Here is a 6,422-nt window from a genome sequence, read left to right as displayed (position 1 = left end):
AAGCAAAAGCTATAGTCTCTAGGATACCAAAGTCCTAAACTAGGAGTGTCCTTAAGGTATCTAAATATTCTCTTAAAGGCTAGTAGATGTGATTCCTTAGGGTAAGATTGAAATCTAGCACAAAAGCAAACACTAAACATAATGTCTGGTCTACTTGCGGTTAGATAAAACAAAGAGCCAATCATTGACCTATATAATTTAACATCCACACATTTACCTCTTTCATCTTTGTCAAGCTTTGTTGATGAGCTCATTGGAGTGGTATGCGGTTTCCCATTTTCCAATCCAAAATTCTTGAGCATATCCTTGACGTATTTTGCTTGATTGATAAAGATGCCATCTTTTGTTTGCTTGATTTGGAGTCCCAAGAAAAATGAGAGATCCCCCATCATGCTCATCTCAAATTCACTCTGCATTAGCTTAGAAAATTCTTGACAAAGAGCATCATTAGTAGAACTAAATATTATATCATCAACATATATTTGAACTACTAATAAATCTTTACCTTTTCTATTTAAAAATAATGTAGTGTCAACCTTCCCTTTTGAAAAACCTTTTTCAATTAAAAAGTTTGGCAATCTTTCATACCAAGCTCTAGGAGCTTTTTTTAAACTATAAAGCGCTTTTGTCAATTTAAAAACATGATCTGGAAATTTTGAATCTTCAAAACCAGGATATTGTTCCACATACACTTCTTCTTTTATAAAACCATTTAAAAATGAACTTTTAACATCCATTTGATATAATTTAAATTCATTGAAACATGCAAATGCTAATAACATTCTTATTGCTACCATTCTAGCTACGAAAGCGTATGTTTCATCATAGTTTATGCCCTCTTCTTGAGTATAGCCTTGAGCAACAAGTCTAGCCTTGTTCCTCACTATATTACCACTTTCATCAAGCTTATTCCTAAATACCCATCTAGTACCTACAATAGATTTATTACTAGGCTTTTCAACTAATGTCCATACTTTACTTCTCTCAAATTGATTTAACTCTTCTTGCATAGCCATAATCCAATGTTCATCATTTAATGCTTCTTTAATATTCTTAGGCTCTATGCATGAGATAAAAGCAACATAATTACATATATTTCTAAGAAAAGATCGAGTTGTTACCCCTTTGGATTGATCAGCTATTATTTCACCATCCTTGACATAGTTGTATTCTCTTAGGTAAGAGACTTCCATTTCTTCAATGGTTCGATTCTCGAGAACACCATGAATTTTCTCATCTTTCATTTCTTCCTTTGATAATGGTTCTCCAACGTCATGTCTAAAGTCATTTGCTTTTACAATACCTACATCACCACTCACACAAGAATCCTTCCTCAGAAGGGAATTATCATCGAAAACAACATGTATAGACTCTTCTACCACTAAAATTCTTTTATTAAATACTCGATAAGCTTTATAATTTAAGGAATAACCCAGAAAAATTCCTTCATCACTTTTAACATCAAAATTGCCAAGATTTTCTTTACCGTTGTTTAAAACAGAACATTTACATCCAAAAGGATGAAAATAACTAATGTTATGCTTTTTATTTTTGAAAAGTTTATATGGAGTTTTCTTTAAAATTATCCTAATCATTACTCGATTTATAACATAACAAGCGGTATTTGTGGCTTCAGCCCAAAAATATTTTGGTAAATTGTTTTCACAAAGCATGGTTCTAACCATTTCTTCTAAAGTTTGATTTTTCCTCTCAACAACTCCATTTTCTTGAGGGGTTCTAGGTGCTGGAAAATTATGGCTAATACCATTTGAATTAAAAAAATCAGTAAATCCAAGATTTTCAAATTCAGTACCATGATCATTTCTAACACTAGTTATGGAGTAACCTTTTTCATTTTGGATTACTTTTGAAATTGTGATGAATTTTTCTAATGCTTCATCTTTAGTACTTAAGAATAGAGCCCAAGTATATCTAGAATAGTCATCTACCAATACAAAACAATATTATTTTCCACCCAAGCTAACAATTCTAATTGGCCCAAAAAGATCTATATGGATCAATTGTAATACTATACTAGTTGATACATCATTAATGGATTTAAAGGAAGCTCTTCTATGTTTTCCTTTAGCACATGCATCACAGATTTTATCATTATCAAATTTTAGCTTTGGCAACCCTCTTACTAAATCTCCTTTAATTAGTCTTTGTAAAACACTCATGCTAGTATGTCCTAGTCTCCTATGCCATAACCAACTATCATGTTCATCCTTAGCAACTAGGAACAAGTTAGTCATATTTATTGTATCTAAATGCACCATGTATATGTTTCCTATTCTATGACCAACAAGCATAATCCGATTAGATGCAATGTCAATGACTTTACAACCATTAGTTTCAAATATGACATTGTATCCCTTATAGCATAATTTACGAATACTAAATAGATTATGCTTTAATCCATTCATATATAAAACATTTTTAATTTGTATGGAAGAGGTATTACATATACCTTCAATGTGACATTTTGATTTATCATCAAAAGTCACATCTCCTCCATTTTTGTCATTAAGCTCTATGAACTGGCTCTTGTCTCCGGTCATATGTCTTGAGCATCCACTATCAAGGTACCATGAGTTTGAACTTGTTTCTCGTGCCTTGTAGCAATGCTCCTTTTCCAATAAACATAGATTAATTTTTTATTTCTGGTACCCAATTTCTTTTGGGTCCATATTCATTAGTTTCTAAAATTCTAGTCTCCTTTGGTATCCATTTGTGTAGGATATCCTTATCTTTAGTAGTAATGAGTTCTTTAGGAACCCATATACTTCTAACAATTTTTTCATTAGAGGTTCTTTGAGGACCTCTATGAATGCAGTTTTTAAAACTTTTTCTAACAAAGTTGGATTTTGAATTTTCAAAACGTTTTGTTCCAACTTTATCAAAAGAAGCTTTAAGATCATCAATTTTCTGTTGATGATCGTCGTTTACTCTTGAAAGTAAGTTATGTAAATCAATATTTTTCTTTTCAAAATCTTCGATTTTGATTTGCAATTCTTTGATCTTACTTTCAAGATCATTGTTGGTCTTGAATATGAGATTATTTTCATTTTTCAATTTTGAAATATCATTCTTGTATTTTAAAAATAATTTCTCATAATCCGAAGCCAACCCAGTATATTCCTCTAACAGCTTATCAAAAGAATAATCTTCGAAATTAAATGAGCTAGAGGTTACCTGAGAATCCTCCCCGAAAGCCATCAAGCACAAGTTTGCTACTTATTGTTCCTCTTCATTGGAAGCTTCATTATCGCTCCATGTAGCCACGTGTGCCTTGTACTTCTTCTTTGATTGACCATTTTTCTTCAATTGTGGGCAATCATATTTGACATGCCCCGACTTTTCGTATTTGTAGTAAATGATTGAGTCTTTCTCCTTCGATTTAGTTTTGAAGCCTTCATTTCGTTTGAATTTTCTTCCTCGGTTGGGCTTCATCAGTTTTCTGAACCGTTTGGCAAATAATGCCATTTTCTCGTCATCGTCATCTTCATTCGAATCACTCTCATCTTTTGTGGATTTGAGAGCAATCTTTTCGGTCTCCTTATTTGTCTCATCTATTTTCTTGAGGTCTTCCTCATCTTGAAGCACCATTTCATGCGTGAGGAGAGAACCAATTAGCTCATCGAGGGTCAAGGATTTTAAGTTTTTAGCCTCGATGATAGCCGTCTTCTTTTATTGCCAAGATTTTGGAAGAGAGTAAACTAACTTCCTCACAAGCTTCTCGTTTGGAATGATCTCTCCATATGATTTGAGACCATTGACAATTGTGGAAAATCTATCCGTCATAGCTTTGATATCTTCATCCGGTTTCATCCTGAAATTTTCATAGCTATGAGTTAGAAGACTAATTTTAGATTCTTTTACCTCGTTTGTGCCTTCATGGATGACTTGTAGTTTATCCCATATATCCTTGGCGGTTGTACAAGATGAAACTCTTCCGTATTCATCTGGTCCAAGAGCACAAAAAATAATATGGACAGCCTTTGAGTTGAGCTGGAACATTCTTGTCTCTCATTCACTCCACAATCTTGAATGAGTGGAAGGTATGATGTATCGTCTTCTATGTTATTTCATGCTCCCATGTCACTTGCTTGAATGAAGTACCTTATTCTATTATTCCAATAAGCATAATTAACTCCATTGAAGAAAGGATGCTTGTTGATGGGCAATGAATCAAGACCAAAGTCGAAGTTTGAAGTAGAGGCCATTGATGACTTGAATATCGATATAACTCTTCCCGAATCGACTCAAGAGGTGATTAAACCTTCAAATGAGTAAGGCTCTGATACCAATTGTTGAGTTAATCGATCGATGAATCGATAAAGAGGGGGGTGAATTGGCAATTAAAATTTTGGCGGAAGCTTTTGCAGAAAATTGAAAATAATTGCACAGCGATTTAGAGTGGTTCGATTTTCTTAACCAAAGTCTACGTTCACTACCTTAGCTATCCACACTACGGATTTTCCAAAAAATTCATTAATTTATTCTTTCTTTTGAGGACAAAGAGTAACCTTACAACTCCCTCAAGAATTATACCCCAAATTCTTGAGAACACTCTCTCCCAAAGAGAAATACACAAATTTGCAAACTTACAGAAAAACCTCACTAGGCAATATGTTTGCACAATTCTAGAACAAAGAAAGAACACTCAAGAATGAATACAATTGAGTGCAAATAATGTTCTTGAAAGCAAAAATGAATATTGAATGAAAATTGGCTTGAATTGCTCAAACTTGATGTTTAAGGCTTTCTCTTTGTTTCTCTCACAATTGTTGTTGATCAATGGCTCCTAAGCTTGTTTAAATACACATTGGATCACTTCTGAACGTTGGGGATCATTGGTGAAGTCAATAGAGCCGTTATTGAGTAATTATCATTTAAAAATCTAGTGGGAGCGTGGGTGCATCAGTACACTCTCAATGGTGCATCGGTACACTATGTGTAAAATTTAAATATTTCGACCGTTATAAGACCTAGTGCATCGGTACACTTGGGGTGCATCGGTATACTAATTACATTCGATGTTTCAAAAGAGCCAGGTGTGCATCGATGCATGGTTGTGCATCGGTACACAAAATGCATTCGAATTAGTGTGTGCATCAATACATCAAATGGTGCATCGATACATCCCTTCATAAAATTGATTTTTGGCTCGATTTTGGTTCGAAATACTTTGTAAAAATTGTTTCAAAAATATTTTAAGAATTTTACACTTTAGTAAGGTTTGAAATTGACCTTTGAAAAACTTGGAGTAATATTTTGATATTCGAATAATTTAATCGAATATACTTTAAAAATGATTATAAAATCTTAAAATTCAATAACACTTAATTTGTTATATCGAAACATCAAAATATTTTCAACAACTTTGGTATAACATATTAGATGACGCATTAAATTTGTGTGTGATTAGAACTAGTGACCCCTTTAATCCCTAGGCATGCCCCTACCACTAGGGCAAGCTACTCATTTGCCTCTACCACTAAGGCAAGCCACTTATTCGATTTTAATTTCCACAATTTTTTATATATTGTTTTTAAGGTTATTTCACACATGTATATAGATATTAAATTATTAAAATAAATATAATAAATATATTTATATTTCACATATATATTAAATTATAGTTAATGTAAGACTTAGAAATGAAAATAAGTTTAAATAAATTATAGTTAATGTAAGACTTAAAAATGAAAATAAGTTTAATGTTTTTTTAATTAAATTAAATTATTTTTATTTTTTGATTTATATTCTCTAAATAATTTTAATATAATTTTATATATTATTATTAACAATAATTGTAAAAAATAATTTAAATAAAAATATTAAACTCATTTTTATTTTTAAGTATTACATTAACTATAATTTAATATATATGTGAAATATAATTTATTTGTTAAATTTATTTTAATAATTATATATATATATATATATATATATATATATATATATATATATATATATATATATGAAATAAACTTAAACAAAATATATAAAATATTGTGCAAATTAAAATCAAATGAGTGGCTTACCCTATTGGTAAAGAAAAAGATGTCCCTGGTTTGAATCCTTGCCCAAGCTTCTTTTTCATCTATTATATTTTTCTTTTGCAAGGGTGGTGTCATGTGTCACCACTTGATTGGTGGGAAAATTATTTAATTAACATATTAAAATTAATTAAATTCACCCTCCAATTATATAGTGACATGTGGTACCTCCGAATTGGATGACTAAATTTGTTTAATCGAATTAAAATAGTGACTAAATTGATAAAATTTGTAAATATTAAGGACTAGATATATAATTAAATAAATTTTATTAACTACCACATCATCACCTCCGTTAAAAATTAACGACCAACGGCTTGATTGAATCATTTAAATAGTTGGTGGTCTGATTGATTG

Source organism: Hibiscus syriacus, unplaced genomic scaffold, assembly GCF_006381635.1.
Source record: "Hibiscus syriacus cultivar Baekdansim isolate YM2019G1 unplaced genomic scaffold, ASM638163v2 tig00111493_pilon, whole genome shotgun sequence".
In the NCBI taxonomy this organism is placed as follows: Eukaryota; Viridiplantae; Streptophyta; class Magnoliopsida; order Malvales; family Malvaceae; genus Hibiscus; species Hibiscus syriacus.
Note: the sequence above shows the minus strand (reverse complement) of the source record.